The sequence below is a fragment of the Tripterygium wilfordii genome, chromosome 10, assembly GCF_013401445.1.
Source record: "Tripterygium wilfordii isolate XIE 37 chromosome 10, ASM1340144v1, whole genome shotgun sequence".
Taxonomy (NCBI): Eukaryota; Viridiplantae; Streptophyta; class Magnoliopsida; order Celastrales; family Celastraceae; genus Tripterygium; species Tripterygium wilfordii.
This window is the reverse complement of record NC_052241.1, coordinates 6,343,051-6,370,908: the sequence shown is the minus strand read 5'-3', so window position 1 is coordinate 6,370,908 and position 27,858 is coordinate 6,343,051. Positions and strand designations below refer to the sequence as shown.

General features: G+C 38.2%; 1 non-coding gene and 1 pseudogene across 1 annotated transcript; both read left to right on the top strand.

Moving 5' to 3' along the window:
* Positions 1-27,858, top strand: part of LOC120007298 — a 66,211-nt pseudogene that overhangs the window by 18,627 nt on the left and 19,726 nt on the right.
* Positions 21,201-21,307, top strand: LOC120008304. Its single transcript, XR_005470430.1, has one exon. It is a non-coding gene; the product is annotated as a small nucleolar RNA R71 (small nucleolar RNA).

Here is a 27,858-nt window from a genome sequence, read left to right as displayed (position 1 = left end):
TGAAGGAGTTAGATATCCAGCTGACAGCTTTACAGAAGTTGGGTTTTATCAGACCGAGCACTTCACCTTGGGGAGCACCTATTCTATTTGTGAAAAAGAAGGATGGTACGATGCGGAATGTGTGTGGACTACCGGCAACTGAATCGGGTGACAGTGAAGAATAAATATCCGTTGCCAAGGATTAATGATCTGTTTGATCAATTGAGGGGTAGCCACTATTACTCCAAGATTGATCTCAGATCAGGATATCACCAGTTGACGATTCGGGAGAAGGATATTTCGAAGATAGCTTTCCACACACGGTTTGGCCATTATGAGTACTTGGTTATGCCGTTTGGGCTAACCAATGCACCTGTAGCGTTTATGGATTTGATGCACAGGGTGTTCAGGCCATATCTAGATTAGTTTGTGATTGTGTTCATTGATGACATATTGATTTATTCAGCCACTGAGGAGGAGCACGTTAGACATTTGGAGATTGTGCTGCAGACGCTTAGGGAGCATAGACTGTATGCCAAGCTGAGTAAGTGTGAGTTTTGGATGACTCAGGTGAAATTTTTAAGGCATGTGATATCCCAGGAGGGGATAGCAGTGGATCCAGCTAAGGTGGAGGCAGTGATAGCATGGAGGAGACCAAAGAATGTAGGAGAGATTCGTAGTTTCTTGGGATTAGCAGGTTACTATCGACGTTTTATTGAGGGATTCTCACAGATTGCAGCGCCGATGACACAATTGACCCGAAAGGATGTTCAGTTTGTATGGACAGACGACTGTGAGCAAGCTTTTCTAGAGTTAAAGACTCGACTCACATCGCCACCAGTGTTGGTGATACCAGACATAGATATTGGTTATCAGGTATATTGTAATGCTTCAGGAGTTGGATTGGGTTGTGTGCTAATGCAGCAGGACAGAGTGATTGAGTATGCTTCACATCTACTGAAGCCATATGAGAGAACTTATCCGGTGCATGATTCGGAGTTAGCTGCTGTTGTGTTCGCACTTAAGCAGTGGAGAAGGTATTCTCATATCATAGGAGTCTCCGGTATTTGTTTACTCAGAGAGATCTGAACCAGAGACAGTGCAGATGGATGGAGTACCTAGAGGACTTTGATTTTACTTTACAGTATCATCCAGGCAAGGCCAATGTGGTGGCTTACGCCTTGAGTAGGAGATTGGTTACAGCTCAGTTGGCTATCCATGAATTTGAGTTAGTGGATACGCTTAGTCAGTACCGACTTGACATGGAGGAGCGTGGAGACTCATTGAGTTTAAAGAGTGTGATTGCTCGTTCGACACTTGTACGGCAAGTGTTGGATGCACAGTTGGGGGATGCACTATTTGATGACATTGAGGATATGGAGGGATGGATTAGAGGCACCGATGGTGGAGTTAGATTTCGGGGCCGGTGAGTGGTCCCAGAGAATACCGAGTTACGGGAGGAGATACTACGGGAGGCACACCATTCACAGTTTGCGATGCATCCTGGTGCTACCAAGATGTATAAAGATTTACGGAGACAGTATTGGTGGAGTGGCTTGAAGAGAGAATTGCACAGACCGTGACTCGATTTCTTATCTGTCAGCAGGTAAAGGCAGAGCATCAACCACCCGCAGGATTATTACAGCCGCTTCCATTACCTGAGTGGAAGTGGGAGCATCTTACTATGGATTTTGTGATGGGTTTACCTATGACTCTGTGGAGACATGATGCAGTTTGGGTTGTTGTTGATCGGTTGACAAAGACAGCTCATTTTATGCCTATTAGTCAGACAGATCCGATAGAGTCGTTGACTAGATTATATGTACGGGAGGTAGTCCGACTGCATGGCGTACCATTGAGTATTGTGTCTGATCGGAATCCCAGATTTACTTCACGGTTTTGGGGCAGTTTTCAGGATGTTCTGGGGATGAAACTAAACTTCGGTACAGCTTTTCATCCTCAGACTGATGGGCAGAGTGAGCGTACCATTTAGATTCTAGAGGATATGCTTTGGACTTGTGTGGTAGACTTCCGAGGTGATTGGGAGACTCATATTCCTTTGGTGGAGTTTGTGTACAATAATAGCTACCAGAGCAGTATACAGATGGCACCATATGAGGCATTATATGGGAGACCTTGTAACCTTATAGATCACCATTGTGTTGGTCAGAGGTTGGTGACAGACCACTATTAGGTCTAGAGATGGTGCAGCAGACTACTGAGGTAGTGACAGTGATACGGCAACGGCTTCTGACAACTCAATCATGTCAGAAGAGTTACACGGACAGGAGATGTAGACCTCTAGAGTTTCAGGTGGGGGATCATGTGTTTCTGAGGGTTAGTAGAAAAGAGGGGTACAGAGATTTGGGAGAGTGGGGAAGTTAGCTCCGAGGTTTATTGGACCATTTGAGATTTTGGAGAGAGTGGGGACAGTAGCTTATTGATTAGCATTACCCCCACAATTGTCAGGAGTACATGGTGTTTTCATGTGTCTATTTTACGGAGATACCATAGAGATCGTTCTCATTTATTAGATTGGTCTACCTTGGAGATTGGTGAGGACACTACTTTTGAGACACGTCCTATCAGGATTGTGGATAGACAGGAGAGGCAACTACGATCGAAGACCATACCCTTAGTCAAGGTGATATGGCAGCACTATGGAGCTGAGGAGGCGACATGGGAGTTAGAGTCTAACATGCGAGCTAGATATCCAGGGCTATTCACTACCTAGGTATGATTTTAATTTCGAGGATGAAATTTTCTTAAGGGGGGATAATATCCTGACCCGATTATACATTGTTTATGGTATTTTGACACGTTCATCGAGGTGGATTGAATCTCGGTGACCGTGAATCAGGATTTGGGGAGAATAGAAATTAAAATAAGGAAAGGTATGAAAATATTTTTCATAAATAGAGGATTTTAAAAGAAAATTTTTGGCGCAAGAATTACTTAAAATCGGATTTAAATTGGATTTATTATGAATTTTCAAAGTTAATTGGAACATTTTAGTTAGGGGTGTTTTTGAAAGATGTGTGTTTTTGAAAGTAAAAGATTGTATAAAAGAAAAATTAAACTAATTAAAAAATAAAAAAATTGCAAAACAGCCCTCTTCCTACGATTTTCTCTCTCTCTCTCTCCTTTTTCTCTCTCTCCTTCACGGCCACTGGCTGTTTTGACGATTTCGGCTACGATGGTGGTAGTGGTTGGTACCAAAAGAAGCGATTGACTAGACGAGTGTAACCCAACTTGAATCAGGTAGAACGAAACTCCGGTTTGGGAGAAATCTGGAATTGAAGTTCCGGTCACCATGAACTTCCTTTGGTCGATCCGACGACAGTCTGGCTTATTTCAGGTACCTATGAGTTCATCTCATCGAGCTCTTCAATTTGATATAAGGTTTGACAGTTTTGAGTGGCCGAATCGCCGGCGGTGGTGTTTAATGGGTTTGGGCCGAGTAGGGCCGAGTTGACTCGGTTTGACCCGGTTAACCCATTTGGCCCTGTTTGACCCATTTGACTTGGTTTGATCGTTGATCGTTGACCGTTGACTATGACCTTTGACCATAGTTGACCGAACATATTTTAGCTGTATTTTCGTATATCGTGTTTTTGGGTGTAGACGGTGATACCGGTTGAGATTCAGAGAGAGTTGACTTTCGGAGTCAGGGGTTAATCAGGGATGCGTGCGTGGTATTTGCATTCTGATTTTCAAGTAGGGCTTTCCGTGTCTTTCGCGTGTGGTTTCAGGGTTCCGGTTTCACAGACTCTTATTATATTGTGGTTCTGTCAGTTTTCGGGGGTGGAAATACGACCTGTTTGCATGTTTTATTTATATTCTCTGGTGATTATCAATGTTGGTATGTTTTTAGGAATGCGGTAATTGGAGGTGGTTGATGTAGACTGTGGCGCCCATATAAGACCCAATATATCGGATTATGATTGATGATATATATATATATATATATATATATATATATATATATATATATATATGGACCGGGTACATACCTGTAGACCATCTGAGGTGAGGTGCATCACAGAGAACGCTATAAGGTGTAGGCTATGCTATCGGAATATCCGATCCTCATCCAGTTTCGGTGTGGACCTGGACTGGGAGACACCCTACGGGGATTAGGGTACGTTCAAGGGTGGATTACAGATTATGAATTGTGGATTGTCGGAGACCGGTGTTTGTGGTTATGGTGTTGTATAGCTTTATCGGCTGTCATGTTACTTTACTGGATTACTGATGGTTATATATATTTTACTGTACTTCATATTCTGCATCATATTCATGGACTTCTTATTTCTGGATATCTGTATTCCCTTTATGCCCTACTGAGCTTCTTGGCTCACCCCTCTTTTTGTTTCCCTTTCAGGTGAGTTGGATTTAGGTGACTATGGTCAACGGCGGGACGTATGAGCTGGTGTGTAGTCTTGAGCTGTTCTTTAATCGAGTGTGAGGACTTTGGGTATTGTATTTTGTATATATTACATGTTTACTCAATTTGATCTCGGGTAGATATGTTTTCTTATTTCCGCTGTTATATAGATACTCCGATAGTTTCGGTGGGTGTATGTATGGTATTTTGGAAGAGACTGTTTCCTTATATGTTTCAGGAGTTGTTTTCATTTTATATGTTTTATTAGGTTTATATATTGCATTAAGGCTTGGTTCGGGGAATGGGGTCCCCTGCCGGTCACATTCTTAGGTAACTTCAGTATACCTTAGGAGAGAGGGGGGTGACAGGATGATCAAGATCCAATGATTGAAATTTAAGCTATTAAGATTATCAAAATAATCTTAAATAAATAGAGTTGTAATTGAGTTACAACTCAATATAATTGTTTGTGTGCCGTGCGTGCTACGGTGCCCAAGGGAATTGACTCCCTTAGAAGAACATATACATGCACGGCAGCAATCAGGTGAGAAGAGCGTGAAAAAGAATCAAAGAAAGCTTTCTTTTTCTTTTCTCTATTCTTCTTACTTTCTCCTTTACCGATTTCCGTTGTTGATCAATCAAGAAATTTCAAGTATTAGTCTTGGTTGTTAATCACTAAGAAACAAGTTTTTAAAGGGTGGTGGTGTTTTATTTTCGTGATCTTAAAGAGAAGAAAAGTTCAACTCAATTCAAGAGCAATAGGTGTAAGATTGTCAAGAACACCTTTCTTCAATCTTGACCGTTTTCAAAAGTGATTCAAGAAGTTGTTTTTGGATCTTTCCTTTTGTGTTCTAACACATTCTTGTTAGCACAAAAGACGTGTTTGGAGCTGCCATCTATTCCAAAGGATCGTCCTTGATCGGTTTTGGAAGTTTCAAGATTCGATGTGCATGTGTGGACTAATTAGAGGCCGGGCGCATGAACGGCTTGTGGTGAATCGAAGATCTTGATTGTTGAACATTCGTGGCAGCAAGGAGCTCATTCTAATCTCTGGAAAATCCAGTTCGTTGAGTTCGTGAGCAAGGAACACAAGGTACAAATATGAACCGTTAATTAGATGACCATACGATAGTCCTTTTAATGCATGTATTGTTGGACCTATGGTCCTATATGTCTAATTTTGATGATATTAAATCATTTATAAATCATAATGAAACATTAAAGCAATATTTGATTTATATGAATTGAATTTAAATGACTATATATTTTTTAGATAGTGCTGGAAATTAAGTTTTAAAAACAAACATACATGGACTAAGTTAGAGCATCAATTTTCCAATTATCATATCTTAACCAACTTAGGTCCAAATGACTTGAAACTTGAATCACATATACATGAAGGTTTAATATATGTTCTAGGACTATAATCATGAGAAATTAAGTGCATCACATATATATTTGGTCATATGCTTAAATTCCGCCAAAACTAGGTTTTACCTAATTTTGTGCATATGTGTTCTTTGTGAACGTGGTGAACCAAATGAACTCCGATTTAAATTAAATTTCGTGTGCATCTTAGTTTCATCACTATGAACATATTTTATTTAGTAAATTTCAAGAGAAAAGGTCATTTACACTGAGTTAGCAAAATGACTTTGAATTTACACTTAGAATTTATCGGTTTCACTATTAGTGATCAAATTGCTTGGTTGAGTGACCAAACGATTTCCGATTGTTATGAAATTTTACATGGACATTCTAATACATATAAAATGATTTATCATGCAGTAATATGAATTTTCTGGGTTGTTTTTCTAATATAATTAACCTATGCGCTCTATATGAAGCTCTTTGAGCTTACATGCAATTGGGGAGTTCTACCTCCTATTTCCTTGTAGGTTAATCATCATTGTGGTCTCATATGGCTCAGAATTCAGTATGTTCAAGAGTGGTCGAAGTCCAGTTTCTAAGAATGAGCTTGGAGCTCTAGGAAACTATGAAAAATCCTATATTTGCCAACTTTCCACTAAGGCACTTTATCAAGTTGAATGAATCAAACATTGAGGCTATTGGTTGTGGTCTTCATGGAGATACAACTCTTTTCAAACATGTGGGACAAACCTTGTCCTCTCTATCATTAGTGATATATTATTGTTTGACATTTTCACTCAAGACATGTGCTACCAAGAAAGTTAGGTTGGTGCAATCAAACAAGATCCTTGACATTTTCACTCAAGACATGTGCTACCAAGAAAGTTATGTTGGTGCAATCAAACAAGATCCTTGACTAAGGGATCACTTTTGAAGTCTTTGATTCAAAATGAAGGGACAAGATGGCATAGTACAATCTACATCCATGGCTGAGAATTAAAGAGAGTTTGAATGGTCAAGATTTGAAGACATACATTGATCAAATGGTTGTGCATAAGACAACTTTCTTGCTTGCAATTTTTGACTTAAAAAAAGGAGCATGTGCAACGTCTATATGCTCTATGGTGGAGATTTGTTTGCTCAAAACATCAATGACCAAGATTAGGAGCTGCAATGGATGGTAGAGATCAACTCTTGAAGTTTGATCCAATGGCTACAAGCATAGGAGAGAATTGCCTTTAAAAGAGGATCTTCCCTTTCATACAACTTGGAGAAGCAAATTGAAAAATTATCCTTGAGAGAAACCTCTTGCTATCAAGTTCATCAATCATCAAGCTTTCTTGCTATTTGCTACAACAATCTTCTCCAATACAAGCCTCTACAATCAAGGACTTCTCACTACTCTTGCTTTTGCAAAAGGGAAGTTCCTATATCCTTTAGGCTTTGTTTACTTACAATCTAAACCTCTCTTATTCTTAAAATCCTATCTTTGAGAGTGTTGCTGTAATCTTGAGAGTTCCATACCAAATACCTTTGAGGTAACCTGTGAGAACCTTGGCTGAAAATCCCATTGAGAAATTCCCTTTGTTAGGGGAAATTGTAAACATTGAAGTTTGAGGGAGTTCTTAGAAACCCTTGGTGTAAGGAGTTTTGTGGGTCTCTTAAAACCACACCTTAGTGGAGTTGGGAAAATCCTAGGTTGGTGAATCTAGGTAGTAGACGTAGGAGAAGGGTCTCCGAACTACTATAAATCGCTGTGTTGATTTCTTTGTTTACTTGTTTATATTTACTACTTGTTTCAAACTGCAGGATTTTCAAAACCCTAATCTGTCCGAGATTAGCAGACTGACTTAAACTTTGAATTTTGATCTGAAATTTTGATATAGTGTTTATTAAGGTGTTGTGACATTGCATATAAAATTTCGTTGCATTTTGACATCATTTGATAGGTAAAATCTGAGTTGAAAAATCTGTGTGCAGTGTGTTGCTTGAAAATCTGTTTTGTGCAATTCTTGATTATTTGATATTTGGTCATTCACTATATTGTATCACATCTTGCATTGGATTGAATATTGATTAGGAAAGTCATTAGAGTCCAAATTTGTGTGCTACTTGTTAATTGCCATTAATTTGTTTAAATTGAAAAAGGGATTCCAATTGGAATTTGGGGACACAATTCACCCCCCCTCTTGTGTTAAACTCGATCCGTCAATTGGTATCGGAGCAGGTTAGCTAAAACTAGGAGTTATATCCTATTTGGCATATTTATGGCAAATATAAATTCTTATGGTGAGGCCGAAGGCCTATCCATGAATAGACCACCATTTTTCAATGGCTTGCAATACGGTTTTTGGAAAAATAGGATGAAAATTTTTATAAATTCCATTGATTATGATTTGTGGGAAGTTGTAGAGAATGGTCCTTATGTTCCTAGGAAACTTTTGGGTGATGAGATGGTAGATAAGGAAAAGAGTGAGTTTACTAAGGAAGATAAGAGATTACTTAGCCTAAATAATAAGGCAATCAACACTTTGCACATTGCACTTATTAGGAGTGAATTTGATTACATAGCTCAATGTAAGAGTGCAAAGGAGATTTGGGATATGTTAGAGTTGAAGCATGAAGGAACAAGTCAAGTGAAGGACTCTAAGATAAACATGCTAGTCACCGAGTTTGAGACCTTTAGAATGAAGAAGGGTGAGAGCATTAGGGAGATGTTTTCTAGACTTACTTGCATATGTAATGAATTAGAAGCTTTGAACAAACCATATGAGGAAGTTGATAAGGTCCAAAAGATCCTTAGGAGTTTACCTAGGATTTGGAAAGATAAGGTAGTAGCCATTAAAGAGGCTAAAGACCTTAGGAAGCTTAAGATAGAGGAATTAATAGGAAGTCTAATGACACATGAGTTGGAGATGTCAAGATTAGATGAGGAAGATGCACCACCTAAGAAAAATGGCTTAGCTCTTAGGATCAATAGTGACACTAGTTCGGATTCTAGTGATGATGATAGTGAAATAGGGGCAGCCCTATTAGCTAAGCATTTCAAGAAATTCTTGAAGATGAACAAACGTGGAGGATTCAAGAATAGAAAGGCTTTTAAAGAAAAGAGAGAGGAGAAAGAGAAAGAAAAGAGTACTTGCTTTAAGTGTGGCAAAGTAGGTCACTTTATGGCCGATTGCCCTAAGCTTCAAAAGAAGAAGCATAAGGAATATAGAGAGAAAGAGAAGAAGAAGGACAAAGGGAAGAATGAGAAGAAGGCATTCAAGGCCACTTGGGATGATTCTTCATCATCATCTTCAAGTGATAGTGAAGAGGAACTCCAAGCCAACTTGTGTCTCATGGCAAATGAGGAAGAGGAAGTGTCCTCATCAAATTCGGATGAGATGGTAACATCTTCTAAACCTTCTTATGATGAGCTCTCTTTTGTTTATGATGAACTTTATATTGCTTATGAGAAATTAATGCATAAACACAAGCATACTAAGAAAGAAGTTAGTAGACTTTCTAAAGTAGAAAAAATGCATCTAAATGAGTGTTGTGATTTGAAATCTAAATATGATGATGTATGTTTTTCACTTGATGCATTAGTTCAAGAAAATGAGGATTTAAAAGATCAATTGAAAACATGTGTTAATTCTAGTGACATTGCATCATCTAGCAATTCATATGACTTAGATGCTTTGCATGCTAGGATTTATGAGCTAGAAGGTGAGTTGGATACATGGAATGATCATGAGTGCATTATTATGCCTAACTCTTCTTCTCTACAAAAAGAGCTTGATATGGCCAACGAGAAATACAATATGCTTGAAAAACAATTTTCAAAATTTTCTATGAGTTCTTCTAAATTGGATGAACTTCTTGCATCTCAAAGACATTATCTTGACAAGAGTGGATTAGGATATGATCCTATGAAACTTAAGGACACCCTAGAGGCTAAGGAGGCCACGGTCAATGTGAACAAAAATGGTACCTACCCCAAGGGTAAGGCTAATGTTCCTAAGGGAACTACACCTAGGAAGAGAAAAGTTTATGTGAAGAAGGTTTGGGTGCCTAAAGGGTTGAATGACTTTGAAAAGAAAGCATATGTGATGAGAACTTTCAAAATTGATGCATATGCCTTTATTGCTACTAACCCCAAAGGATCCAAAGTTTGGATACCTAAGGTATATTAAACATGTGTTTATCTAGGTGTGCTTAAAATCCAAATCCGAATCATGCAAATGGTATTTGGATAGTGGTTGTTCTAGACACATGACGGGAGATGCTTCATTATTCACATCCTTTGAAGCAAAGAAGAATGGAGGATTTGTGACCTTTGGAGACAGGGTCAAAGGTAAGATCCTAGGCTTGGGATCCATAGGTAACTCTTCTTTCTCCCTTAGTGAAGTAAGATTGGTTGAAAATTTATCTTTTAATTTATTGAGTGTTAGTCATTTAGCCGATAAAGGCTTTGATATTCTTTTTAAAAATGATAAATGTTATGTGTTTGATGTTTATGGTAATGTTGTGAAATTAGGAAGTAGAAGTGGTGATATGTATGTAATGCATTTTGATGCTATGAAAAATTCTAAAATATCTTGCTTGCTTGCTAAGAATGATGATGCTTTGCATTGGCATAGAAGATTAGGTCATATCGGAATGTCTACATTGAAAAAGTTGTGTGCCAATGAACTTATTAGAGGATTGCCTAAGTTAAATTTCAATGTTGAACATGTTTGTGATGTTTGTGTTAGGGGTAAACAAACTAAAGAGTCTTTTAAGCCTAAACTTGATATTAGTACTTCTAGGCCTCTAGAATTGTTGCATATGGATTTATTTGGTCCTAGTAGAGTTAGGAGTCTAGGTGGAAAATACTATGCATTTGTTATTGTGGATGATTATACTAGATTTACATGGTGTTTGTTTCTTGTGCATAAAAGTGATGCATTGCATGCTTTTGAAAACTTACTTAGGAGATTGCAAAATGAGCATAACTTAAAAGTTTCAAAAATTAGAAGTGACCATGGAGGTGAATTTGAAAATGCTAATTTTGATTCTTTGTGTGCTTCTTTTGGTATTAAACACGAGTTTAGTGCTCCTAGGACACCTCAACAAAATGGGGTTGTAGAAAGGAAGAATAGAACTTTACAAGAACTAGGAAGAACCATGCTTCTAGAATATAATCTTCCTAAATATTTTTGGGCCGAAGCTACTAGTAATGCATGTTATGTGAGTAATAGACTTAGCATTAGAAAAGGATTAAAGAAAACTCCTTATGAACTCTTGTATGGCAAGAAACCTAAAATAGATTACTTTAAGGTTTTTGGTGCTAAATGTTTTATTTTAAATACCAAAGACAATTTGGATAAATTTGATGCAAAGAGTGACATTGGAATATTTTTAGGATATTCATCATCATCTAAAGCATATAGAGTATTTAACTCTAGAACTAAAATTGTGGAAGAAAGTGTAAATGTTAAATTCGATGATATGACCACACTTGCTCCAAATGTGCGTGTAGAAAATAAATTTTCAGATTTGGAACATCCTTTGAAGCACAAAAATGAAGGTACACATGGAGTACAATTGCTAGAAGAAGATGAAGATGATGTCCCTTTGGTGGAGAACTTAAGGGAGATGAATATCTAAAATGAAGAAACACCACCAAATGAAGAAAGTGAAGGTGAACCCGAGGGAAATGAAGAACCAAAAGAAGCTGAAAATGCTATGGAACAACCGGGTGTTCACAAATACAAGGTGATGAAGTCTCATCCAAAAGAACTAATTATTGGAGACTTGCATCAAGGAAGGCAACTAAGAGCCAAAAGGGACTCTACGGTCAATTCTAATCCTTTAAACTCTTTTGCCATGCTTTCTTTAGTAGAGCCTAAAAATGTACGTGATGCTTTGCATGATGATGATTGGGTGTATGCCATGCAAGAGGAGTTAGAACAATTTGAGAGAAGTAAGGTTTGGACTCTTTGTCCTAAACCTAAAGACCACACCATTATAGGAACAAAATGGGTCTATAGGAATAAGATGGATGAAAATGGTAATGTAACTAGGAACAAAGCTAGATTAGTGGCCCAAGGATATTGCCAAGAAGAGGGCATTGACTTTGATGAAACCTTTGCACCGGTTGCAAGGTTAGAGGCTATTAGATTATTGCTTGCATTTGCATGTTACAAAAATATCAAACTTTTTCAAATGGATGTGAAAAGTGCATTTTTAAATGGTGTGATAAATGAGGAAGTTTATGTTAAACAACCTCCTGGATTTGAAAGTAAGAAATTTCCAAACCATGTTTACAAACTAGACAAGGCTTTATATGGTTTAAAACAAGCTCCTAGAGCTTGGTATGAAAGATTGTCTAAGTTCTTGCTTGAAAATGGTTTTCAATGTGGTAGTATTGATGATACTTTGTTTATTAAATACAAAGGTCTTGATATGCTAATTGTGCAAATATATGTTGATGATATTGTGTTTGGTGCTACATTAGAATCTATGTGTGAAGATTTTGCATTATGCATGAAGAATGAATTTGAAATGAGTATGATGGGTGAATTGACTTACTTTCTAGGTTTACAAATTAAACAAACCCCACTTGGCACTCACATTAGTCAAACTAAGTATACAAATGAGATATTAAAAAGGTTTGGCATGGATATTTCTAAAGGTTCATCCACACCTATGGGAGTGGGAACCAAATTAGAACCCGACCTAGATGGTAATGATGTTGATCAAAAGAGATATAGGTCAATGATTGGTAGTTTACTTTACTTGACCGCATCTAGGCCCGATATTATGTTTAGTGTTTGCATGTGTGCAAGATTTCAATCTAATCCTAAGCAAACACATCTCATGGCCATAAAGAAGATTCTTAGGTACTTAAAGGACACACCTTCCCTAGGGTTGTGGTATGATAAGAAATCTTCATTTGACTTGCATTCATTTGTAGATGCCGACTTTGCGGGTTGCAAAATAAATAGGAAAAGTACTAGTGGTACTTGTCAATACCTAGGAAATATGCTCATATCTTGGTTCTCCAAGAAGCAAACATGTGTTGCTTTGAGCACTACCGAAGCCGAATATATGGCTATTGGTAGTTGTACTTGCCAATTGCTTTGGATTAAACAACAAATGCTTGATTTTAATATGGAATTTTCAAACATTCCAATTCTTTGTGATAACATAAGTGCCATACATTTGTCTAAGAATCCTAGATATCATGGTAAAGCTAAGCATATAGACATTAGACATCATTTCATTAGAGATCATGTTGCTAAAAAGAACATTGTGCTTGAACATGTAGACGGGGAACATAATATTGCCGATTTGTTCACTAAACCTTTAGCTAAGGATAGATTCATAAAACTAAGAAATGCATTGGGTTTGTGTGAAGCACCTCGAGAGCATATTACTTGAATGCATATCCTTGTTTGATTGATATCCCAAGATTGAACTTGAATGCTTATTATATTTTCTTGGTGATATGTGCTTATAAGCTAAATGTATAAATTGGTATGCATGATTGAAGGGGGAGTAACCTAGTGTCATTAGGAGGCCATGGGTCACTTAGTGTGATAGGCTCCAAATTAGGTCACTTAGGTTCTATTAGTTCAATTGGTGTGTAGCCATGATTATTTGTTGATGAGAACTAGTTTTGATATTATTTGAAGAATGTTTATGGTCTTAAATCACTTTTGTGATAAAATCTCAAAAATGCTTATAAATCTTTTACAAAACTTGCATCAACCCCTTAGTTCTCCACTTTTTGATTTATTACAAAAAGGGGGAGAGACATGATGATAAATTGCATTAAAATCATTTGCCAAAATGCATATATAGGCATAACTTAAGGGGGAGTATATATGCCATGATTGGGAGAGAATAGATGTTAAAGTAAGGGGGAGCTAAGCTTACTTAACTAAAGTTGTATATGAGTTTCAAAAGTGTTTTAAATTGATATCATTAAACTTTTTAATGCACTTTGAATTGATATTAAATTCAATTACAATCAAATAGACATTTATATCATGCATGTTTTGTAATCATCAAAAAGGGGGAGATTGTTGGACCTATGGTCCTATATGTCTAATTTTGATGATATTAAATCATTTATAAATCATAATGAAACATTAAAGCAATATTTGATTTATATGAATTGAATTTAAATGACTATATATTTTTTAGATAGTGCTGGAAATTAAGTTTTAAAAACAAACATACATGGACTAAGTTAGAGCATCAATTTTCCAATTATCATATCTTAACCAACTTAGGTCCAAATGACTTGAAACTTGAATCACATATACATGAAGGTTTAATATATGTTCTAGGACTATAATCATGAGAAATTAAGTGCATCACATATATATTTGGTCATATGCTTAAATTCCGCCAAAACTAGGTTTTACCTAATTTTGTGCATATGTGTTCTTTGTGAACGTGGTGAACCAAATGAACTCCGATTTAAATTAAATTTCGTGTGCATCTTAGTTTCATCACTATGAACATATTTGATTTAGTAAATTTCAAGAGAAAAGGTCATTTACACTGAGTTAGCAAAATGACTTTGAATTTACACTTAGAATTTATCGGTTTCACTATTAGTGATCAAATTGCTTGGTTGAGTGACCAAACGATTTCCGATTGTTATGAAATTTTACATGGACATTCTAATACATATAAAATGATTTATCATGCAGTAATATGAATTTTCTGGGTTGTTTTTCTAATATAATTAACCTATGCGCTCTATATGAAGCTCTTTGAGCTTACATGCAATTGGGGAGTTCTACCTCCTATTTCCTTGTAGGTTAATCATCATTGTGGTCTCATATGGCTCAGAATTCAGTATGTTCAAGAGTGGTCGAAGTCCAGTTTCTAAGAATGAGCTTGGAGCTCTAGGAAACTATGAAAAATCCTATATTTGCCAACTTTCCACTAAGGCACTTTATCAAGTTGAATGAATCAAACATTGAGGCTATTGGTTGTGGTCTTCATGGAGATACAACTCTTTTCAAACATGTGGGACAAACCTTGTCCTCTCTATCATTAGTGATATATTATTGTTTGACATTTTCACTCAAGACATGTGCTACCAAGAAAGTTAGGTTGGTGCAATCAAACAAGATCCTTGACATTTTCACTCAAGACATGTGCTACCAAGAAAGTTATGTTGGTGCAATCAAACAAGATCCTTGACTAAGGGATCACTTTTGAAGTCTTTGATTCAAAATGAAGGGACAAGATGGCATAGTACAATCTACATCCATGGCTGAGAATTAAAGAGAGTTTGAATGGTCAAGATTTGAAGACATACATTGATCAAATGGTTGTGCATAAGACAACTTTCTTGCTTGCAATTTTTGACTTAAAAAAAGGAGCATGTGCAACGTCTATATGCTCTATGGTGGAGATTTGTTTGCTCAAAACATCAATGACCAAGATTAGGAGCTGCAATGGATGGTAGAGATCAACTCTTGAAGTTTGATCCAATGGCTACAAGCATAGGAGAGAATTGCCTTTAAAAGAGGATCTTCCCTTTCATACAACTTGGAGAAGCAAATTGAAAAATTATCCTTGAGAGAAACCTCTTGCTATCAAGTTCATCAATCATCAAGCTTTCTTGCTATTTGCTACAACAATCTTCTCCAATACAAGCCTCTACAATCAAGGACTTCTCACTACTCTTGCTTTTGCAAAAGGGAAGTTCCTATATCCTTTAGGCTTTGTTTACTTACAATCTAAACCTCTCTTATTCTTAAAATCCTATCTTTGAGAGTGTTGCTGTAATCTTGAGAGTTCCATACCAAATACCTTTGAGGTAACCTGTGAGAACCTTGGCTGAAAATCCCATTGAGAAATTCCCTTTGTTAGGGGAAATTGTAAACATTGAAGTTTGAGGGAGTTCTTAGAAACCCTTGGTGTAAGGAGTTTTGTGGGTCTCTTAAAACCACACCTTAGTGGAGTTGGGAAAATCCTAGGTTGGTGAATCTAGGTAGTAGACGTAGGAGAAGGGTCTCCGAACTACTATAAATCGCTGTGTTGATTTCTTTGTTTACTTGTTTATATTTACTACTTGTTTCAAACTGCAGGATTTTCAAAACCCTAATCTGTCCGAGATTAGCAGACTGACTTAAACTTTGAATTTTGATCTGAAATTTTGATATAGTGTTTATTAAGGTGTTGTGACATTGCATATAAAATTTCGTTGCATTTTGACATCATTTGATAGGTAAAATCTGAGTTGAAAAATCTGTGTGCAGTGTGTTGCTTGAAAATCTGTTTTGTGCAATTCTTGATTATTTGATATTTGGTCATTCACTATATTGTATCACATCTTGCATTGGATTGAATATTGATTAGGAAAGTCATTAGAGTCCAAATTTGTGTGCTACTTGTTAATTGCCATTAATTTGTTTAAATTGAAAAAGGGATTCCAATTGGAATTTGGGGACACAATTCACCCCCCCTCTTGTGTTAAACTCGATCCGTCATGTATACTAATTGATCCTGCTCAATCGCATAGTTAATAAATTTTAAATTTCCGTTGTGTTAATATGCATAATTTTAGCAGTGGCAAGCTGTACCTTAACCGATATTATTAATTACAAGTAAATGCCTTTTACTTACGCTTGTCGTACACCGTTTCCCATGAATAATTTTATTATTTATTATTTTATATCTACAAACCTTCTTCCTTTATGCAACTTGTCATCACCCAACAAGAGTACTCAAATTTCTCATATATTTCTCATTTATTAAATCCTTCTTAATTCTCTCATTGGCTATCTTTTAATCATTACCATGATTTTTAAATCTTTTTGGCACATCTTCTTTGCCATTTGGCATTCATGTGTTGGCTTGTCTTGCCTATTACCTTTTTACCATCTCCTTTTTGGTCAATAGCCTTCCTTTGCTTTTTTGAAAGGTCAATAACCATGAATATATTCCAAAACCCAACTATTGGGAAGAAGAATATGAGGCCTATAAAGGCCTCGGGCCACCCAAAGAGTGAAATAATATCTTGAAAGAAATACAATAAAGCAACAAAGGAAATGTAACAAATAACTTCACAGAGCTATCTTGAAGCCAATCTGATTCCATGCTCAAGTGAGTTGTGATTTCTGATGTGAGATTTTGAACCACTAAAATTATAGCGATCCCAAACTCGAATAATACTCACAAGTGCACGAATCAATAGCAGCATGGATTGGCAAAATGAGTGTCGTATCCACGAGGACTAAGTATTAGTTTAACTTAATTCCAATGTTCACTAAAAAAAGAATTACCGACTAACGAGATCAAAAATATTGTGAACACGAAGTTTCAAAAATTAAGAGTAATATTGAAAAAAAAATTCCAATTATGTTGCAAGCAACAAATCGAAAGTTGAATGAAAAATCAATGTGGTAAAAGTACTAGGGGTTCGATTTCACCATCTCCATTATACTCAACTCTTTCGGTTGTTAACTACCAATTCAGCCATACTTGTTGACGATCAGGTCCCTTAATTCATGTAGTAGTCATGGCGTCTAACTTACTACATCTATCCTTACTTTGCAACTACCTATGGCATCTAGATTAGTTTAATAAACAAGGATGCATTCGAATCAATGGTAACCTTTAACACGATCACATAAATCCTAGCATCTGACGTCTATGTTTAGGCAGTTATGGTGTTGAATTGCAAGAAGATAATCTCAAATTGAGCATGGCGTCTACTACAATTTGCATCAAAATAATCAAACCCAATGGTGATCAATCATCAAGATTCAAATATCGTTCAAGTATAACAATTAACACTCAACAAAGCATGAATGAATTAACAATCAAACCAAAATCCTTGAGCATAATAGAGTGGCTACATCATTCCCCTAGCAGGAGGATTAGTTCCTCATGCTAGATGCAAACAAAGAAAGCAAATAAATTGATTCCATAAGGGTTGAGAAAAGCCGACACAATTGCATAAAATCTTCGACCAAGCTCCTCCTTGCCGCCGATTAGTTTCCTTGCCAAGAGATAAGTCTCTCACCGTTTTTCCAGCCCTTTTAGGTCTACAGCCTTTGTTGACGAAATGACATTGCAGCCCTTACAATGGGCTAGGCTGATTGGCCTTGAAAAAGCTTTAAAAGAATAGAACAATGATTTGGGCCTAAATCATCTGCGAAATTCCAGCTTGGTATACCAACTTTGTAACTCTATAACTTCGTTAATTGTGAACGAAATTCAATGAACTTGATATCAATACGAAGCTTAAGAAGTCTACCCTTTAACGTCATTGAAAAATTCCAGATTCGAAGCTTTGTAGTGTAAATTTTGGACATCCGAATATCGGCCTGCCAATTGTCCTATAATGACTTGCATAATAGATGACATGTGGAAGCTTCTCGACTCTTTGCCCCAACACTGCTCCAATTGCATAATCGCTTGTATCACACATGAGCTCAAATGGCAGACTCCAATCTGGGGCCATTATTATAGGTGCTGAAGTAAGTAATTGCTTCAACTTATTGAATGCTTGTGAACATTCGTCGGTGAAATTGAAGTTGGCATCTTTGGTAAGTAGATTACACAATGGCCTGGGGATTTTCGAGAAGTCTTTAATGAATCGACGGTAGAAGCCTGCATGACCGAGGAAAGATCTTACACCCTTGACTGATGTAGGTGGTGGTAGCTTGGATATTAATTCAATCTTCGCCTTGTCAACCTCAATCCCTTTTTCTAAAATAAGATGTCCCAACACGATACCTTCTCGACCCATGAAATGACACCTCTCCCAATTCAGTACAAGATTTGTTTCTTTGCATCTTTCCAACACCAAGGCTAGATTATATAGACATGTATCAAATGATGAACCAAAGACAGAGAAGTCATCCATAAATACCTCTATGATACGTCCCACCATATCTGAAAATATGCTAGTCATGCACCTTTGGAATGTGGCGGGTGCGTTGCATAGTCCAAATGGCATCCTTCGATAAGCAAAAGTTCCAAAAGGGCTCGTGAAGGTTGTTTTATCTTGATCCTCTGGAGCAATCACAATTTGGTTGTAACCTGAATAACCATCAAGGAAACAATAATGGGAGTGACCTGCTAACTTTTCCAACATTTGATCGATGAATGGCAATCGAAAATGATCCTTTCTTGTGGCAGCATTCAATTTTCGATAATCAATACAGACCCGCCATCGTGTTTGCTTCCTCGTCGGAATGAGTTCATTATTTTCATTAGCGACTACTGTAATACCAGATTTCTTCGGAACCACCTATACTGGGCTCACCCACTTACTATTTGATATGGGATAGATAACTCCAACATCCAATAACTTAAGAATTTCAGCTCTGACAACCTCCTTTATTGGTGGATTAAGACGCCTTTGTGCTTCACATGATGACCTAGCATCTTCGTATAACAGAATTTGACGCATGCATAGTGGGACTAATACCCTTGATATCAGCTATTGACCACCCAATCACACTTTTATATTCACGTAGCACACACAAAAGATTTTTTTCCTCTTCATTGGTGAGATTGGCTGAAACTATAACAGGTAATTCATCTTTTTCTCCAAGGTAGGCATACTTCAAATGCTTTGGGTGTTGCTTTAGGTCCAACTTCGGTGGTGATTCTATAGAGGGAAAAACTTTTGGAAGTGTTGGCCCAAGGGCTTCAAAGGTTCGACTCCACCTATTATTAAATGTTGGTTGTTTCTCCAGATATGCACATATCTCTGCAGCTTCTCCATCTTCAGCAATCTACAATTCAGGAAACATAAGACAGTTTGCCAAATAATCAGTAGTTTGATTTTCTAAGAATGAATCATTGATAAGATTGTCAAGAATGTCAACTCTATAACACTCCCTTTTATCAGAAGGATGGCGTCCAGCTTCATATAAATTGAATTCCACTATTTGTCCTTGCACCGTCATTGTCATACAACCCTTTTTCACATCCACGATAGTTCCTGCTGTCGCTAAGAAAGGTCGACCCAAAATAATTGGTATGTCCCTATCTTCCTCCATGTCTAGAATAATGAAGTCCGCTGGGAGTACGAACTTATCAACTTGGACAAGAACATCCTCTATAATGCCTCTTGGGAATTTTATGGACCGATCTACCAATTGAAGAGTGATTGAAGTCGGTTGTAACTCCTTTTCAAGACCTAGTTGCATAAAAACTAAATATGGCATTAGATTTATGTTAGCACCTAAGTCTAGAAAAGCTTTTTCAAAGGATAATTGACCAACAGTACAGGGGATAGAGAAACTCTCTGGATCCTTTAGCTTTGGAGGTAGTTTCATGTTCAACACAGCACTGTATTGTTCTGACAACATCACCTTCTTGTACGGTGCCAACTTCCTCTTGCTAGTGCAAACATCCTTCAAAAATCTAGCGTACGAGGGAATTTGCTGAATTGCACCTAACAGGGGAATGTTGATCTCAACTTTTCTAAAAATATCCATAACCTTTCGGATTTGCTCAGTCTTTTTTTCATTTACCAATCGGCTAGGAAAGGGCACATGAGGTTCAGATTTCTCAACCTTCAGTGAGCTGGCTGCCTTGGTCTGATTTTCCTCCTTAGGTTCTTGTTGTCTCCCAATTTCTTGCTCCTTTTCATCTTTTTCTTCATCCTTCTCTATGTATCCCACAGTTATACCACTTCGGGTGGTAATGGCATTGAGCTGTTCTTTGTCTTTGGGATTAATTTCAGCTTGACTTGGAAGTCTTCCTGGCTCTCTTTCACTTAATTGCTTGGCAATCTGACCAACTTGGACTTCAAGCTTCTAGATGGAAGCTTTTGTGTTGCTAAACTGTTGGTCATATTTGCTATTCTGCTTTGTCACCTTCTGCATGAAGTTGTTTGTGTTAAGAGCCAAGAGAGCCATTTGTTCCTCCAATGATGGTTTCTTAGATTCGGTTGGGACTTGTTGCGCATTCTGATTATATTGCTTGTTCTGATTCTGATTCTGTCCTCCCCAACTGAAATTCGGGTGATTTCTCCATCCCGGATTATAAGTATTCGAGAATGGATTATTATTGGGAAGGAAACCACCTTGCCCCGCATAGTTAACATGTTCCTGCTCTGAAAAAGAAGACATCGGGCACATTTCTGTAGTATGACTAGTCTGAGAACAAATTGCACATACCTCAACCAAGATTGTTTGTTGGATGGATCCAATGTTCTAAGTTGAGAATGCTTTCACCAACATATCAATCTTTTTCTCCATGGCCAGCAATTGAGGCTGCTTTTCTACGTTGATGTGGACTTCATAAACGCCTCTTGGAAGTTTCAGTCCTTGTTTCCCTTTAGATGAAAATTGTTGGGAATTTTCAATGAGAATCTCGAATAAGTCGAAAGCTTCTTCACTACTCTTTTCCATAAGTACACCTCCATAGGCTGAATCTACAATGTTTGTGTTGTTTGCATTCAATCCTTCATAAAAAGCCTGGAACTTGATCATCTTGAGATAAATTATGGTGCGGGCACTTGAGAAGCAATTGCTTAAAATCATCCCAGGCTTCATAGAACAAATCACCATCTTTTTGTTGCCAAGTTTGAATTTCTCTTCTCAATTTCTTCGTTTTCTGCGCTGGGAAAATTTTTTTCGAAATTTTGTGGCCATCTGTTCCCATGTAGTGATTGATCTCGGGGCTAAAGAATTGAACCACAGCTTGGCATTGTCCTTGAGCGAAAAAAGAAATAGTAGAAGCCGAACTTCTTCTGGAGTTAACCCCTGAACATGCTGAGTCTTCCAGAGCTCAAAGAACTCTCTAATGTGTAGATATGGATCATCAGATGATGTGCCTCTAAAGTGAGGTACTGCATTCAGCAAATTGGGAGGGAATGTGACATTGCCCTGAAAGTTTGGTTGAAATGCAATACTGGACGGTTGTTCCAAATTCTGCGGCACAAAGGAGTTCTTCATTGGCCTTCTAACTGGGTCAATAGCAGGAGCAGCTGCAACACTAGCAAGAGCATTCTCACCATGCTCAATCTCTGGATTCTCTAAATTCGCCATAGTTCCTCTCACTTTTGCTTTCCTTCTCAATTGTGCAAGAGTCTTCTCAATTTCCGGATCGTAGTCAATTAAATTTCGACATTGAGATTGACGTCCGAGCATACACTGTAAGACCAAGTTAATGAGGATGATTAATTAACAAATAAAAATCGAGAATTAGAAAGGAACGATCGAAGCTAAATATAAACCAATAACTTCAGTTCCCGGCCACGGTGCCAAAAACTTGATGTGAGATTTCGAACCACTAAAATTATAGCGATCCCAAACTCGAATAATACTCGGAAGTGCACGAATCAATAACAGCATAGATTGACAAAACGAGTGTCATATCTATGAGGACTGAGTATTAGTTTAACTTAATTCCAATGTTCACTAAAAAGAGAATTACCGACTAACGAGATCAAAAATATTGTGAACACGAAGTTTCAAAAATTAAGAGTAATGTTGAAAAAAAAAATCCAATTATGTCGCAAGCAACAAATCAAAAGTTGAATGAAAAATCAATGTGGTAAAAGTACTAGGGGTTCGATTTCACCATCTCCATTATACTCAACTCTCTCGGTTGTTAACTACCAATTCAACCATACTTATTGACGAACAGGTCCCCTAATTCGTGTAGTAGTCATGACGTCTAACTTACTACATCTATCCTTACTTTGCAACTACCTATGGCGTCTAGATTAGTGTAACAAACAAGGATGCATTCGAATCAATGGTAACCTTTAACACGATCACATAAATCCTAGCATATGGCGTCTATGTCTAGGCAGTTATGGTGTTGAATTGCAAGAAGCTAATCTCAAATTGAGCATGGCGTCTACTACAATTTGCATCAAAATAATCAAATCCCAATGGTGACCAATCATCAAGATTCAAATATCGTTCAAGTATAGCAATTAACACTCAACAAAGCATGAATGAATTAACAATAAAACCAAAATCCTTGAGCATAATAGAGTGGCTACATCATTCCCCTAGCAGGAGGATTAGTTCCTCATGCTAGATTCAAACAAAGAAAGCAAAGAAACTGATTCTATAAGGGTTGAGAAAAGCCAACACAATTGCATAAAATCTTCGACCAAGCTCCACCTTGCTGCCGATTAGTTTCCTTGCCAAGAGATAAGTCTCTCACCGTTTTTCCAGCCGTTTTAGGTCTACAGCCTTTGTTGAATAAATGACATTGCTGCCCTTGTAATGGGCTGGGCTGATTGGCCTTGAAAAAGCTTTAAAAGAATAGAGCAATGATTTGGGCCTAAATCATCTGCGAAATTCCAGCTTGGTATACCAACTTTGTAACTCTATAACTTCGTTAATTGTGAACGAAATTCAGTGAACTTGATATCAATACGAAGCTTAAGAAGTCTACCCTTCAACGTCACTGAAAAGTTTCAGATTCGGAGCTTTGTAGTGGAAATTTTGGACATCTGAATATCGGCCTACCAATTGTTATAGAGAAAGATCCGAATAATCATGCAAAAGTCCCTATGAAAACACAATTATATCTATATATTATTTGACTTATCAATTTCTTAGGAATTGTAACCAATGATGCTTCTCTGTCTGAATAATCTTCGTCACTACAGACGGGGCCTCCTCCACCCATACACATAAACCTTGATTCTGAAAAGCATACTTTGCTAATGCATGTGCCACTAAATTGGTAGCACGGGGTATATGGTGAACCGACCATCTCGGGAAATACTGCAACAGTCTTTATATCTCTAAGATGATTGGACTTCAAGCAGAATAGCCTATTTGTCATCCATTAAGTACTGTTACAACCAAAGAAGAATCCCCTTCCAACATAAGATTAGAGAAGCCCAACTCTCCAGCTAGTTTAACTGCATGCAAAGTTGCCATTGCTTCGACCATAGTTGGTTCCATGAGTGTTTGACGTACTAGGGTACTACTAGCCAACACATCCCCACATGCATCACAATAAACAACACCCATACCAGTTCTGAAAGACTGAGAATGCAGTGCCGCATCCCAGTTAATTTTTATGTTTTCAGACTCTAGACCCTTCCATGTCAATTCAACTGGCGACATGGTATTAGCTCCAACTACTATTTGGGTATTATCCACATTCACCTGGGCTGATGTTAGCTCATCCACTAATAAAATGCCACTGCAAGCTAACTGAGAAGGGTGTTCAGAGATACCTTCATGCACCAACTGATTCCTTCGCAACCAAATGAGATGCATAGTGACTACTAAAATGGCCAATTTACGTACAGGAAGAGCTTAGATATTGTGTTGCCAGAACTGTGCAGAACTATCGCATGAACTAGTAGTCATCTTTTGCAACTTCCTAGTACTCACACTAAAAACATCCCTAGCACCCGGACATTCCCACAAAGCATATAACACAGATGCCTTCAACGGTGTATGATGAGTATTTTCAGTGATATGGTGGAGCACACAATTGAGGTATTCATGGATGAATTTTCTGTTTTTGGCTCATCATTTGATGCTTGTTTGAAAAATCTATCCATGGTACTTCAAAGATGTGAAGAGACCAATCTAGTGCTTAATTAGGAGAAATGCCATTTTATGGTGCAAGAAGGAATAGTCTTGGGGCATCAGATTTCTCAAAAGGGCATTGAAGTGGATAGAGCTAAGATTGAACTTATTGAGAAACTCCCTCCACCAACTTCGGTTAAAGAGGTGCGAAGTTTCTTGGGGCATGCGGGTTTCTATCGGCGTTTCATAAAGGATTTCTCTAAAATCACCAAACCTTTGTGTGAGTTATTGTTGAAGGATGTCAAGTTTCATTTCACAAAGGAATGCTTGGAAGCCTATACCACTCTCAAGGAAAGGCTTACTACAGCCCCTATTATTACTTCTCCGGATTGGAACATTCCATTTGAGCTCATGTGTGATGCTAGTGATTATGCTATGGGAGCGGTTCTTGGTCAAAAGAAGAATAAAATTCTGTATGTTATCTACTATGCTAGTCGCACTCTCAATGATGCTCAACTTAGTTACACAACAATGGAGAAAGAACTTTTGGCGGTTGTCTTTGCTCTTGACAAGTTCCGCTCATACTTGATTGGCTCCAAAGTCATTGTGTATACCGATCATGCAGCCTTGCGGTACTTACTGACGAAAAAGGAAGCCAAGCCAAGGTTGATTCGATGGATTCTTCTTCTACAAGAATTTGATTTGGAAATTCGAGACAAAAGGGGATCCGAGAATGTGGTGGCGGATCATTTGTCTAGATTGTTGGAGGGCCGGGAGGAAGCCACCATTCCTTTCAAAGAAACATTTCCGGATGAACAATTACTTGCTATTCACTCCTCTACAACTCCTTGGTATGTTGATTTTGTCAATTATTTGGCCAAGGAGATCCTTCCTCCGGACTTATCTCACTCACAAAGAAAAATATTTCTTTATCTTGTTCGGTTCTATTACTGGGAGGAGCCTCTCTTGTGGAAGCAATGTGCGGATCAAATTATTCGTCGGTGTGTTCCGGAGGAAGAGATGGTTAGTATCTTGCGACATTGCCACTCATTTCAATGTGGTGGTCATTTTGGGGGAAACAAGACAACGGTTAAGGTCTTGCAATCCGGTTTCTATTGGCCTACTTTATTCAATGATGCCCACTCATTTGTTCTTGCTTGTGATGAATGTCAACGTACGGGGAACATTTCCAATCGAAATCAAATGCCCTTGACCAATATTCTTGAGGTGGAACTTTTTGATGTATGGGGGATAGATTTTATGGGGCCATTCCCTTAATTCTTTGGGCAAGTACTATATCCTTGTGGCGGTTGACTATGTTTCTAAATGGGTGGAGGCCATGGCATTGCCCACCAATGATTCCAAAGGGGTGTTGAAGTTTTTGAAGAAGAACATTTTTACAAGATTTGGTACCCCGAGGGCGATTATTAGTGATGGGGGTACCCACTTTTGCAACCGGCAATTCAATTCCTTGCTTGCCAAATATGGCAATACTCACAAGGTGGCCACTCCCTACCATCCTCAAACAAATGGCGAAGTGGAGATTTCTAATAGAGAGTTGAAGAAAATTCTCGAAAAAACGGTCAATGCCTCAAGGAAGGATTGGTCTTTGAAGCTAGATGATGCTTTGTGGGCTTACCGTACAGCTTTCAAAACTCCTATTGGCATGTCTCCCTTCCGCTTGGTATTTGGGAAAGCTTGCCATCTCCCGGTTGAATTGGAGCACAGAGCCTTTTGGGCTATTAAATTTCTGAATTTTGACATGGCTAGTGCGGGAGAGTAGCGGTTATTGTAATTGAATGAGCTTGATGAAATTCGCCTTGATGCTTATGAGAATGCAAAAATCTACAAGGAGCGGACCAAGAAATGGCATGACAGTCACATTGTTCGGAAGGAGTTCAAAGTCGGGCAACAAGTGCTGTTATTCAATTCAAGACTCCTTCTATTTCCGGGCAAGCTCAAATCAAGATGGTCGGGTCCTTTTCTTGTTACCGCAGTGTTTCTTCATGGCATCGTTGAGATAAAGCATGGAACAATGGGAACTACCTTCAAGGTGAATGGGCAGAGATTGAAGCCTTATTATGAAGCTGAATTTTCTGGAGGGAAGGTCACTCTTCCTCTCCAAAATCCACAACAATGAGCAAACAAGAGTCGGGTCATCGACTATAAACTAGGCGCTTGTTGGGAGGCAACCCAACCGGGGTACTTTCGTTCCCTATTTTCTTTTGCATTGCTTTATTTTTATGTATATATTTGTTTTGCTTGTTTTGAAAACTGCCTGGGTTGGTTTGGAAGTGTTTTAGTGCAGGATATGCAGGTTTACGAAATTTTGGACAGAGACAAAGTCCGATCGATCGGTCCTAAAATCCGATCGATCGGACCAGGTAAATTTGATTTGGCAATAGTCGAAATCCGATCGATCGGAGCAGCTGGATCACAAAATGACCCGAGAGCAAACCCGATCGATCGGGACTACAGTCCGATCGATCGGACACGTGGGCCAAGGTTTTTAAGGGCCCCAGCCCGCGCCACCTCCTTTCATTTTTTTCTCTCTTCTATTTGGCATTTCACGCGAGTCCGGCCACTCCTCACCCATTCTTCTTCCATTCGTTTCCATTTCACTTGCATTTTCTCACTCTCCTCAATTGGGTTACTCTAAATCTCAGGTATGATTCTTTTTTCCCTTCCCTCGCATTTTAATTTTGATATTGTGTGCTGCCAATGTTGATTTTTCTTGATAATTGGAGATTTGTTGGAGATTGGCTGTGTGGGTTGATGGAGAATGGCTTAGAAGTGTATGAATGTTTTTGTTTGATCTCATTCAGTCTTTATTTATACCATATAAGGGAAGCCATGGAGATTTTGCATTCTTTACTTGAATTGTATTCAATGTGCACACAACGTGTTCGATGAAATGTCTCAACCATGTGTGAGTGCTTGGAACTATCACGTTTAAATTATAATATGCTCTAGTGACTTGTATGATTGTTTTCTGGCCAATTTGAACAGTTCTTTCACTATTGAAATATGCCTGCACTCAAGTTCTCATTCTCATGCCTAACGTGTTTGGAAAATGCCTCACCCAACGTTCTTTGTTTGAAATTGCAAACTCACACACGTTTCTTTGTACGCTCGCATTCATAGTCCCATTATAGACATATCTATCATGTTGGGTCGTGCATTGAGTGATTTTGGTGTTTATTTGCCACTTCTTAAATTTTGCGCAAAAAAGCTATTGCGTGGGGTATTTGGTAAGGTCATGTCCTGAAAATTTACGTGTGGGGGTTTAATTGAGTGCTATTACTACTTTGGAAATGGGTGCCTGTGGGGACTTAAGCATGCTCAATGTGTCGGACCTTGTTGTCTTTGTGTTTTCTCTATTTTTGCATTATGCTCTCAATTGTTTTCGTTTCTTTTGCAGAATGGGACGACGCAAGGCAGCTGAGGCATCCGGTTCCATTACACCACCACCATCACCCAAGAGAGCGCGGGGCACTAAGAAGAAAACTTTGGCATCTCCGCGTCCTAAGCCCTCTCAAGATAATTTTGCTTCGGCTCGCATTGAGAGTGATTGGAGGCTAGACGGCCGTATCATGGACGAGCCACTGAATTCTTGGGCTGCGGGGTACTTAAGTCGAGCTCGGC